This window comes from Carassius carassius, chromosome 6, assembly GCF_963082965.1.
Source record: "Carassius carassius chromosome 6, fCarCar2.1, whole genome shotgun sequence".
NCBI lineage: Eukaryota > Metazoa > Chordata > Actinopteri > Cypriniformes > Cyprinidae > Carassius > Carassius carassius.
The window spans coordinates 29,887,660-29,900,382 of record NC_081760.1 but is presented as its reverse complement, the minus strand read 5'-3'; the positions used below and the strand labels follow the sequence as shown (position 1 = coordinate 29,900,382).

Below are 12,723 nucleotides of genomic sequence, written 5' to 3'. Positions count from 1 at the left end.
ACAGCAAGGAGATGGCCGCAGAAGGGCGGCACAACCCATCTCTGCCCCTAAGCCTGCCAAACGCCAGGCCAAGCGGCGTTCCCGAGACGGGCGACCCAGAGTTGGAGATGTCAGCTCATTAGGAGATGGTAGCAGGACCACTTCTTCCCCCGGTGGAGGGCCGGGGGAGAATCCTTTGTTCTCGTTTTCTTTTTGTTCCGCCACTGGCCCTGCAGCCGGTGGTACCCAAACCTTCACTAAAAGAGCTGTTTCCTCTACCTCCGGGACCCAAGAGGCCACGAACGACAGTTGGCGACGTGCTTCCTCGCCGCTCTCGTTCTCCTCTCCCCTTGCCAGTTTCCATGCAAAGCCGGCTCAAGAACGCTTCGCCTTCTCATGCCCGCTTTGCTACTTGGAGTCAGACAAATGCCCGCACTCCGCCCCTGCTAAGGGACGCTATGCCTCCCATGCCAGGGCTGTCTGCTCCACCACGCTGCCCCACTGGCTAGAGCTCCCCAGGCCTTCCCGCTGGCAAATCCGGACTCTCAGGCTCGGCTACGCGATTCAGTTTGCCCGGCGTCCCCCCAGGTTTCGGGGTGTCCATGCGACGATGGTGGGCAAAGATGCCCCTGTCATGCGCGCGGAGGTCGCGACCCTGCTGGAAAAGGGCGCGATAGAGCCGGTCCATCCAGCTGTCATGAAGTCCGGCTTTTACAGCCCTTACTTCATAGTACCCAAGAAGACAGTTGGGGTTACGGCCAATCCTGGACTTGCGTGCCTTGAACCGAGCTCTGCACAGACTTCCGTTCAAGATGCTAACGCCCAAGCGCATTTTCGAATGCATTCGTCCGATGGATTGGTTTGCAGCGATCGACCTGAAGGACGTGTACTTTCATGTCTCCTTTCTTCCTCGAAAAAGACTGTTTCTTCGCTTTGCTTTTTAGGGGCAGGCCTATCAGTACAAGGTTTCCCCATTTGGGTTGGCCCTGTCTCGCCGCGTCTTTACGAAGGTCGCGGAGGGAGCCTTGGTTCATCGCAGGGAACAAGGTGTACGTATCCTCAACTACCTCGACGACTGGCTGATCCTAGCTCACTCTCAAGAGCAGTTGTGTGAGCACAGGGATCTGGTGCTCAGACACCTTGCCCGACTGGGTCTTCAGGTCAACTGGGAAAAGAGCAAGCTCTCCCCTGTGCAGAGGATCTCTTTTCTCGGTATGGAAATAGACTCGGTCGCCATGTTCGCACGGCTTATGAACGAGCGCGTGCAGTCACTGCTGAATTGCCTGAGACAATTCGAGGCAAGAGAGCGGTTCAACTGAAACTGTTTCAGAGGCTCCTGGGGCATATGGCATCCGCGGCGGAGGTCATACCACTCGGACTACTCCATATGAGACCACTTCAGCACTGGCTTCATGACCCAATCCCGAGATGGGCATGGCAACAGGGCACGCTCCGGGTGACCATCACTCCGGCCTGCTGCCGATACTTCACCCCGTGGTTGGACCCCTCGTTTCTACGGGCCAGCATGCCCCTAGAACCGGTGTCCAGACATGTTGCAGATGCCTGTTGCATGTTGCATAACCCCGACTTCAGTGGCATGTCAATTGCCTCGAGTTGCTAGCAGATCGGCTTGCTCTGCACCGCTTCAGGGTGCTGAAGGACAAGCATTTTCTGGTCCGTACGGACAACACTGCGACCGTAGCGTACATCAACCGTGAGGGTGGTCTACGCTCCCGCCGCAAGTCGCAACTCGCTCGCCATCTCCTCTTGTGGAGTCACAAGCATCTGAGGTCGCTTCGTGCCATTCACATTCCAGGCAGGCTCAATCGTGCAGCCGACGAGCTCTCACGGCAGCAGTCTCGCCCCGGGGAATGGAGACTCCACCTCCAGTCGGTTCAGCTGATTTGGGAACAATTTGGAGATGCTCAGGTAGACCTGTTTGCCTCTCCAGAAAATTCCCACTACCAGCTGTTTTTCTCCCTGACCGAGGGCACTCTCGGCACAGACGCCCTGGCACACAGCTGGCCGCTGGGCCTGCGCAAGTATGCGTTTCCCCCAGTGAGCCTTCTTGCACAGACGTTGTGGAAGGTCAGGGAGGACGAGGAGAAGGTCCTCATGGTTGCGCCTTTTTGGCCCGGCCGGACCTGGTTCCCCGAACTTGTACTCCTCGCGACAGCCCCTCCCTGGCCAATTCCTGTGAGGAACAACCTTCTTTCTCAGAGACGGGGCACCCTCTGGCACCCACGTCCCGATCTGTGGAACCTACATGTGTGGGTCCTGGATGGGTCACAGAAGGTTTAGGTACCTTGCGACCGCAGGTGGTAGCTACCATCACTTCAGCTAGAGCCATGTCCACCAGACATACCTATGCTTTGAAGTGGAACCTCTTCGTCACTTGGTGTTCTTCACGGCGTGAGGACCCCTGGATATGTCCGATTGGGTCAGTGCTTTCCTTTCTTCAGGAGGGGTTGGAACGAAGGCTGTCTCCTTCCACCCTCAAGGTCTATGTGGCCGCCATTTTGGCTCACCATAACCCTGTTGAAGGTAAGTCTCTGGGGAGGCACAATCTGATATTCAGGTTCCTGAGAGGAGCAAGGAGGCTCAATCCGCCTCGCCCTCAGCAAGTCCCCTCTTGGGACCTCGCAGTGGTTCTATCAGCACTGCAGAGGGCTCGCTTCGAACCCTTGCTCTCAGTTGAGCTAAAGTTTTTATCTTTGAAAACTGCGCTCCTGACGGCTTTAGCTTTGGTGAAGAGGGTCGGGGACCTGCAGGCATTTTCAGTTGACGAAGCGTGCCTGGAATTCGGGCCGGCTAAGTCTCACATTCCTGTAGACAATGTCATGTACAGATTGACAAATCTTAGATAGCTGAGCGAATGAAAAGTGAATAAGAAAAAGATAGATTTTGCAATCTCCAGACTGATCAAGCCACAAGCAATTCCCTTTATGTTTTGTGGCCAACGCCTTTTCTTCTCTTTAGAAAAATAAATTTCCCACAAACCTACAAAACCTTGTTGAGTCACAGAATCTGAGTGCCACACCTGAGTGTCAGTCCTGCCCATTGCATTCGATTAGATCTTTCCAGACGTCAATCACAGAATGAACTGGAAGCACACCAGTATTCGCTGCAGGATTAGGCCTGTGTTAAATTGGCTGCTCTACGATAAAATTAGCCATGAGGCCAGTGAATAAAGCAGGTCCATAGATAGGCAGGTATGTTTAAGAGACAGAGAGAAAGGGATTGCAGGGGGTGAGAAAAAGTGAGGCAGCACTGTGTTTAAAGTAGAGAATTACTTCTCTGGCACTATGAAATGGTGGCAAACTTTGGGGAATTATTCACTGAAAGATAATTAAATGGTCTGTGAAACTTTAAATAAGCTAAATAAATTGCTTTTCTCAATTATGCTTCCTTCCACCTTCATTTTTCCCCTCAGTACTCATGTGGGCCAGTGTATATGATGGCCTCTGGGAACACAACACAACAGGAACAGAGAAACAAAGTGAAAATGGCACCACAACAAAATAATGAAACCAAAAAAAGTTACATGTATATATACTGCAACATTAAAGAGGTGGTCCACCCAAAAATGAAAATACTGCCATTATTTTCGAATCATTCCAATCATGACTATTCAGCATAACACAAAACATGATACTTTTGAACAATGTCTCAAATGCTTTTGGTGCCTTGGTAACTCAGACCACATCACTGTCATGCTAATGCCTACATACAGACCTCTAATTAAAGTCGCCAAACCAGTTCAAAAACAGATTCAAGTGTGGCCAGAAGGATCATCAGAGGTTCTTCAAGACTGTTTCGACACAACTGACAGGGACATGTTTAAGCAGGCTGCCACATACAATAACTCCACTGACCTCCAGGAGTACTCAGAGACTGTCACTGCCTACATCAACCAGTGTATTGATGATGTAACAGTCACAAAAACCATCACTGTTCGGGCCAATCAGAAGCCATGGATGACAGGGGAGGTCTACAGACTCCTGAAGACACGGAATGCTGCCTTCAGAGCTGGAGATGAGGTGGGCCTGAGAACAGCCAGGACCAACCTGTCCCGTGGCATCAGACAGGCTAAGAGACAGCACTCCAGGAGGATAGCCCATCAATTCAGCAACAGCAGAGACACTAGGAGCCTGTGGCAGGGGATATAGACCATTACTGACTACAAGCCCCCACCATGGAGCTGTGACAACAACATCTCTCTGCTGAACGAGCTGAACACCTTCTTCGCTCGCTTTGAGCAACAAAACAGCACCACTGCACTGAAGACCTCCTCCCGGCGACCAGGTGTTGACGCTGACCCTAGACAGCATGAGGAGATCCTTCAGCAGGATCAATGCACGCAAAGCTCCGGGTCCTGACAACATCCCTGGGCGTGTACTGAGAGACTGTGCAGCAGAACTCACTGATGTCTTCACAGACATTTTCAACATCTCACTCAGTCAGGCTGTTGTTCCCACATCATTCCAGTTCCGAAGAAGCCATCTCCATCCTGCTTCAATGACTACCGTCCTGTTGCACTTACTCCCATCTTCATGAAGTGCTTTGAACGGCTAGTCATGCACCACATCAAGTCTGCCCTCCCCACCTCTCTGGACCCCTTCCAGTTTGCATATCGGTCCAACAGATCGACCGATGATGCCATCGCCACTGCCGATACACTCAGCACTCACACATCTGGACAAAAAGGACTCATACGTCAGAATGCTGTTCATAGACTTCAGTTCAGCATTCAACACAATCATCCCTCAACAGCTCATTTACAAACTGGTCCAGCTGGGGCTCAACACTTCGCTGTGCAACTGGCTGTTGGACTTTCTGACTGGAAGACCTCAGGCAGTATGGGTCGGCAACAACACATCCAGCACCATCACACTGAACACTGGGGCCCCCCAAGGATGTGTGCTGAGCCCCCTCCTCTTCACTCTGCTGACCCACAACTGCACACCATCACATAACTCCAACCTCTTCATTAAGTTTGCAGATGACACGACTGTGGTGGGTCTCATTAGCAACAAAGATGAGACAAACTACAGGAGCGAGGTGAGCCGCCTGGCCGGCTGGTGCAGTGACAACAATCTCTCTCTGAATGTGGAGAAGAGGAAGGAGATTGTTGTTGACTTCAGGAGAGCGCACACTCAGCACGTTCCTCTGACCGTCAGCGGTGCGACTGTGGAAAGAGTGAGCAGAACCAAGTCCCTGGTTGTGCACATCACAGAGGACCTCTCCTGGAATGAAAACACAGCAGCACTGGCAAAGAAATCAAATCAGCGTCTGTACTTCCTCCGCAAACTGAGAAGAGCCAGATCCCCGCCCCCCATCATGTACACCTTCTACAAAGGCACCATCAAGAGCATCCTGACGAGCTGCATCACTGTTTGGTATGGCGCCTGCAACGCGTCCTGTCATATATAACTGTCATAACATTAAGTAATGTGTCTGATACATTAATTCTTGTTTTTTTATACGTTAAAAAAGTTTTAATTCCCTTTAGTCCGTTTGTTTCCCCCAGATAATCAGATCGATTGTAAATGACGGCTATTCCTGTTTGTTCGCCAGTATTAATTCACTAAAAGATTAGCTGCAAAAAATGTTTAGACAAGTATTACTTAAAGTTAATAAAAATGTTAGAAAAGCCGCACGGACCATTTATCGGATCGGACCAGTGAAAGAAGCTGCTCGAGCTGAGCTCACACACATCAGTCATGCGACAGACAGCAGACTCCGTGAGAATCGTTTGAATGAACCTGCAATTTTCTGTTATAAAAGTTCAAAACCCAGACGAAAGAAAAGCGCGCAGTCGTGAGGTAATCCGCTCTTTCAGAGAAAATTTATACCAGTGCCCCTAATTTACATAACGTTAACGTTACTCCTACAACAAACCTTTAAGAGGGGAGCGTAAAACAGAAGCCATATTCGTCTTAGCGCACCAGCACTAATTAATTGTACTGTAAAAGTGTTTTAATGATTTATTCATATTGAATATTGTTATGCATCTATTGGAATACCCTATAATTACAGCAGTTTCTCTTATGAAGCTAGATTGATTGACATGTTTTTTAAATGTATTGTACTAAATGTGTTTATACTTGTTTTAGACAATGGACTTTTTCGTGAAGGAAAAATTGCAACAATAGAATTTCTGCCTGTTAACTGAAACATTTCAAGGTAAGTAACCTATTTAAATTAATGATACATACGTTTTCTATTTTACTTAGACCTATAACTTCCAAAAATTATGAAAAAGGACAAATGAGGAAGTGTATTGTTGTATTCCGTCCAACAAAGCTTCCATTCATTTACAGTGTACTTTTGTTCCTCCCTACAAGTCCAAATCAGTCAAAGGGTAAAGGGTGGGAAAATATACTCACATTAGCCGCAAATATTGCCAAATTTTCTGGAGCGAGTGAAAATTGGTTAAGTCTGTCTCTTAGTGCAGAGATTCCCAAAGTGTGGGGCGCGCACCCCCAGGGGTACGCGAGCTGCCACCAGGGGGTGCGTGAAAGGAAAAATGTAATGGCGGTCTATTTTTTTAAGTGGGATTTTTCCATACAATAAAAAACATGAACAGTAAACATTTCCTTTGTAATCGCTTTTATTTTAAATAAAAAACTATAATTTATTAGTTTTCGATGGAAACGTAGAAGACAGATGCTGTCTTCTACGCACTGTTCTTCTTTTATGTACTGCAGGCTAGGCTATATGCGTGCCAACTCGTTTCATTAATTTCATAATATATATTATAAATATGCTTAACTGGCTGAAATCAGGGAAACTGTCGGACATCTTATGATAAAGTTGTTAGTCAGGAGGAGAGGGGCCAAGAGAGAGTGAGGATTTGGAGGCAACAGAGACGAAGAGAATAGAGAAAGAAAATGAGCGAAGAAAAAATCTTGAGGAAATCTCTCTCTCGCTGCAGGCTGAGTAACTTTTGCGCTGCAATTGAAAAGTTCCAGATGCATCCTCTTTTATTTTATTTTATGTTTGAGCCTATGCTCTTTGCAACTTAATTATGTTGTAGATCGTTGTGTAGGCTAATTTTATTGTCGCTCTTGAAAAGTTTCAGATTGATCCTCGTTTTTATTTATTTTATCTATTTCGGAGCTTATTCTCTTTAATGATGTGGATCGTTTGTAACTTCATTGCAATTTAATTCAATGTACTGTCGTTCTAATTTCTATAACCGTTGTGTTAAAGTGGTTCTCAACCTTTTTTACCAGAGGGCCGCACTATGGTCCAAGTGCAAGTCTCGCGGGCCGCACGCATATCATTTACATATTACGTCACCAATACAAACCAACCTGATTTATAATATTATAGCATAAATATTATGATATCTTATCGATTACATTCATTTAAATAAATAAATAATTCTACTCCCCATATAAATAAAACACCTGATGCTGTCGGGAGCTAAACACAATTTTGTGAAATTCGGCTTGATGTACAGTAGTAACAGCACAGTGAAGTTGCAATTGTAAAGCCTGTGTTAAACTTTCCGCATGAACGATCCGGTTGTGTACACGGTCAGCGCAGACGCAGACTTCTTCCATTTATACTTCCGAAAGCGTACACTGATGGTCCGCTCTGCAACAAACATGTGAACAAACAGTTGCCCAGAATTATTGCACATCTGATTGTCTTTATATTCTTCTTTGTTGACGGATTGCACATGTTCCAGTAGCAATGGGCTTCTTCACACTGGCTGCACATGTGCAATTGTGCTTTTGAAGACTACTGACCACACGCACCTGTCCGCGCAGTCGTCTGCTCAGAGCCTCGGCGCACACTCTCCGATGAAGATTTTTACGTCACGCCTACCTAGCGGTCCATAGCGGACTCCCCGCGAATGCAGAAAGTATAACATAGGCTTAAGATGCAGTGTAAGACGTGTAAGAAGCGCACTGGAGCATGACTTGACGCGCGACATTGCATGAAAATGTGCGTTCACAAATGTATGGAAAGCACTTTCGAATTTAATAATATGAGGTTCTCTCCAGAGATGTTTTGCCACATTTCTTCAATTAAGGATGATTGCTGCATAGTATATGGTGTTTCCATTTGCTTGGACTTCTTCAAGTGAGTTGCGGGGCAAACCGAAAAACCAGCACTTCTCCTTCACTACTGATACTGCGACTATAATTTTTTCTATGTGTTCAATCGCAGACATTTTCCACATTTCTTATTTTCTCCCTTAAAAACAAATTTGTCCATTCTGATGCTCAATTTTACCGAACTAATGGCTGCTGATGACTATTTGAATTGAATTCTGCCAAAGTGTGCGCTTGTATGTGTTCGTTAAATGCGTAATGTTATGTGAGAAGTCTGCTCATGTCTGAAAATAATATATGAAACACAAAATAATGACGTAGGCAGTCTATCCACTGGTGTCCAGCCAGTGGTGTCTAGCCGGAGGTGAGTCTGCGGGGCTGCAGCTGGATGCTATTGGTGCTTTCTGTTACTGAGCCTGTGTCTGTCACTCGTCCTCTTAAAAGTGGAAGCTTGTGCGTAGCTTTTGGGAACCGCTGTCTTAGTGCAAATGATAGTAGATCCCCACAAAGACTGTAAAAATGTAAACTGTAAGCTTAGCTTTTTTTTTTACTTGTCTGTAAAATCTCTGTACTTTTGTCATTTAAAGGCCTTCGTGCAGAAATTGTCTTTAAAACCCTTCCTGCCATCTGCACCATACCACACAAATAGAAAAATGGTGTGCACATCATACACGGAAATGAAGCGGTCCTTCATTGACATTCAACCTGTAAGTAAAAGCAACACTTAAAATTACAGTGCCCTGTGTAGTCAAGTCACCTTTATTTATTTTGTATAAGACACACGTTGTACAATACAAATCGTTCCAAGAAGATATTTTGAATAAAACAATGATTACAGAATTTTCATTTTTGGTTGAATTATCACTTTAACCAATTTAAATTCGCTATAGCTTTTAACTCATTTAAATTCACTCATTTGTAAAGTGAGTGTATCAATGAAATATCAACACAATGCATGTTAACTGAACTTTTTTTTTTAAATTCTTTTAAGGTTGGCACTAATTAGTGCTGTACTTGAATCACGAGACAAGCCAGAGTCCACATGTCCTGGTGCTTGGTGACAAGGAAAACTCCTCCCTAGTTTTTATTATTTTAAACGGGGAGGTGATGGAACAGGAGACGATACTACAAGCAGTCGATCTGTGTTTCAAACATTTCTTTGTATATGACATCTACTACCCAAAGCCCTCTGCTCATATTTGAGAGTTTTTGGAACACACAGTCTTTAATAGTTTCTTCTGCACACTGTCTCCTCCTTAAAAACTTTGTATTTAGTAATCTGTAAAAAAAACTTTTTTTTTATTTTATTGATCATCAGTAGGTCCAGCAGTATATTTTTTATTATTATTACTTGATTTTATTATTATTTTTTGTTTTATTATATGTTATGTTCACTTTATTTGAAAGTCGTAATATTTGCCAAGTGTAGTAACCCATATTCGGAATTGGTGCTCTGCATTTAACCCATCCAAGTGCACACACACAGCAGTGAGAAGTGAACACACACCCAGAGCAGTGGGCAGCTATAGATCCAGCGTCCGGAGAGCAACTGGGGATTCAGGGCCTTGCTCAAGGGCACTTCAGTCATGGGTATTGAGGGTGGAAGAGAGCACTGTTCATTCATTCTCTCCACCTACAACTCCTGCCAGCACCGAGACTCAAACCTGCGACTTTTGGGTTACAGGTCCAACTCTAACCATTAGGTCACAGCTGTGAACTGTATTAGCACATTTGTGTGTTTTGATATGAATATGAATTGACACATTTGTACATCTTGAAAATGTCAGTTGTATTTTTACACTTTCTTGTACATTTAAATAAAATATTTTAAAATATATTTGTAAATGTGTTGCATATTAAAATAAAATCTGTAAGTTACAACAAAGTAGTTTCAAAATATGGTTGTATTAAGTAATTTTTTATAAAAATACTGATGTTAATTAATATAAATAATTAACTCAACTGTTGGGTAACTTTTAACCCAACAGGATTTTAACCCAATGGGATGGGTTGAAATAACCCATAGATGGGAAGGTGCTATACCAACCCATAGTTGGGTTACTTATTGGGTTATTTTTAACCCAACATTTTTTAGTGTGTACATGTGGAAGAACTGACAATAAAGCAGACTTCACTTTTGTCCAGACAGTGAAAGTCTAGTGAGTCCAACATTAATAAAGACATTTAGAAAAACTGCATTTAAAGTTGTCTAAAATTAATTGGACTAACAGGGATTTCAACATTTCTAAAAGGAATAGAAATACACCTTTTTGACACTTTTTACTTATGAATATTACTTTGACATTTATGTACATTCAAATGTATGCTTGAATGCTGGAAATTATGGAATCTGACTGTATCTCAAAGAATGGTCTTATGATTGTTTGCCCACAGCTGAATCCACATGGGAAATCTTCACCTGGTTTGCTTTGCCAACGCAACTGTTCAATGGAACCATTCCAAATTTATGCAGAACTTCTATCCCAAGTTTTCAACATTTTAAAGCAAACCCTTTGACTCCTAGTATGATTAAAAACAACCCCATTGCCGTGACTGTTGTCTAGAAATGTGTTTTCCCATTCTCAACTGGTTTACTGAAGTAAATTATTTCCCCAAATTAAAAATGCATAGGCTCAATACCCTGAGCTCTGAGAAACCCTAGTCACGTTTCAGTAATACAGCAGTTCATATCCAGCAGTTCATTTAGACTTGCAAATCGGATCTGCAGAGAGACTTCAGTTGGTTACTAACCCTTGGCCCTTCTATGAATTATACAACCTGCAGTTTAATATAAAAAAGAGAGAAAAAGAAGAAAAAAAAGAAGATTGAATTATAAAAATCTCCAGCAAACCAAGGGAGTGTCAAAAGGATAACTTTTGCATAATTTTACCATTCCCACTTCGTTCTTTCCCTTTAGTCTGAGATCTAATGGACATTTCCCTATATTCCCCTCTGCTTTGTTAAATATGGAATATGCATATGGAATAATTGAACTTTCTGCCGTACTTACTAAGCCTGCTTCCACACTCAGGTTAACAAAGTTGTGATTGGTGTGCAGCTCTTTCCTAAGGCAAATGTCAATGTCAGTATGAGCAGCTCAAGTCTTCAAGACTTCAGCACTGTATGATGCCAGCTTGTGTAATATTGTGGGTATCATGTGCAAATAGTTTATTTTATTTTTTGGGTTAATTTATTGGGTCAGTGATCCTGCATAAAAGTTAACTGAAAGAAATAGAATTGGAAAATGTGCATTCATTTATTTAGTGCAATTAATTATTTAAAAACAAGTGTTAGAAAATGCATTTAGCCAATGCTTCCCCAACCCAATGACGGTCAATGCACCTTGCGAAAATTAATACAAATTGATGCTATATAAATAGAGCTATATAAACACCGATCTAACAAATAAAACAAAATAAAATAAAGTATTTGTCTCACATACATCTGTTTTTTTTTTGCATCAGAGGACATTGAAGTATCATCTTAGGTTGTAAGGATTACTGCAGTGTTCTTTTTGTCTGTTTTTAGAAGCATCAGCTTTGGGGAATCTATCCATTTGGATTATATGAATTCACACAGATGAATAACTTTTCATAAACCTCTCTGTTTGTGTTCCTCTGAAGAAAAGAAGTCATATGCATCTAGGATGGCATGAGGGTGAGTAAACGATCAGAATATTATGGGTAAAATATCCAGCTTGGATATCATGCCACCATAAGTAGTGTATCTGATAAACTGATAATAATCAAAAGCAGGCCTTCTTTGAGCCATTCGAGCCACAGTAAGAGAACTGTCATTGCAGATAACTGGAGCAATCGAGTGACATTGTGCACATTTTATAAACTAAACCCATGGTGACTGGTTTCTCTCCACCCCCATGTTTATTCTTTGTTTTTTTGTCAGTCAGTGGCTAGTAATAACCAAGAAACCAGCCTTTCTTCCCAACTCATTTTCTTCCTCAGCTAACACATCTAGTGATCTGAAATTGGTGGGAAACATTTCCCTTTCTGCTATTCCTCATATGTTTTCCTGTCTTTCTTTCCTTCTCTGAACACCCACCATCCCCTTCCCTCATTATTTTTAAAGAACATGGTTCAGCATCAAAACCCTCTCCAGTGGAAGGAGTTTTCACTTCAAAGTACAGTACCTCCAGTGCCTTAACCTGAACACTCATCCTAAAAAAATAGTATCAAATTAAGCATTCAAGATTACCCAAAAATAAAAAACTATTTCATCATGTACTCATGTTGTTAAACTGTGTTACTCTCTTTCCTCTAGAGACCACTAAAGGAGACGGGATGTTCATTCTGCTCTTTTCCATATAATTAAAGTGAATGGTGAGCAAAAAGCTCTGTGAGAGGAGAAAATGTATATTTATAGGGGTACTTCAACTTCTTCTGCTAAACCCAAAAAGATTTTTTTGAAAAATGTAGGTAACCTGTTTCTGTTTCCAATGACTTCCATAGTATGTTTTTACCCCATATCCACATAGTCCTTAAAATATATTTTTTCTGTTCAAGATAAGAAATAAACTCGAGGGTGAGTAAATAACACAGTTTTATTTTCTAGGTAAACTATCTCTGGTTAGACAGTCTTTTCTTTCTGCTATAACTCTCTAATTTGTGTGATTGAATATGTGCATACGCTAATGTGCCATATTGTTAAAGTTATAAGA

General features: G+C 43.1%; 1 long non-coding RNA gene across 1 annotated transcript; it reads left to right on the top strand.

Moving 5' to 3' along the window:
* Positions 1-5,443: 5,443 nt before the first annotated feature.
* Positions 5,444-9,866, top strand: LOC132141978 (uncharacterized). The gene is made up of 3 exons (XR_009433981.1): positions 5,444-6,165; positions 8,636-8,755; positions 9,040-9,866. It is a non-coding gene; the product is annotated as an uncharacterized LOC132141978 (long non-coding RNA).
* Positions 9,867-12,723: the final 2,857 nt, after the last annotated feature.